The sequence below is a fragment of the Penaeus monodon genome, chromosome 15 (assembly GCF_015228065.2).
Source record: "Penaeus monodon isolate SGIC_2016 chromosome 15, NSTDA_Pmon_1, whole genome shotgun sequence".
NCBI classification, from domain to species: Eukaryota; Metazoa; Arthropoda; class Malacostraca; order Decapoda; family Penaeidae; genus Penaeus; species Penaeus monodon.
Genome location: NC_051400.1, coordinates 44,865,990 through 44,866,554, shown reverse-complemented (window position 1 = coordinate 44,866,554; position 565 = coordinate 44,865,990).

Below are 565 nucleotides of genomic sequence, written 5' to 3'. Positions count from 1 at the left end.
CTACCCATCCATGGTTATATAAATGTCAGAGAGGCTGGAAAGCAGACTCGTTGATAATCTGCGAGCCATACATAGGAAGCACTTCCATGCAGAATTGGCTGATTAATTAAATCGTTGCGGAAAGGTAATTCAGTAAACAGTGAAGTGAATAGACCAATAGTTGATTAATTATAGATGAGAGAGACCTTCCTAGTTTCAGCATATATATTTAGTGATTAAATAGAGAAAGGTCAGAGATTAAAAGTAATTTCAGCTCTCTGTACAGTTGTAAGTGAGCTTTTGGTGGAAAGAAATGTATAATTATTTTTGTGTATTTGTAATGTGAGTATAACAATAAATGGATAAGACTGAAATGTATAACTACAACATTTCCGTGCATTTGTAAACATGAATAAAAAAAAAACATGTGCTGATATGATATGAAGAATAAATGAATGCTTTACTATATGGATAATACTTGCTAGCATTATCAGATAAAAAGATAATTAAAGAAATAAGTCTGATATTTTTGTATGTGTAAAATAGATTTCTACCAAAAACGTTTAATGTTATTATAAAGGATTCA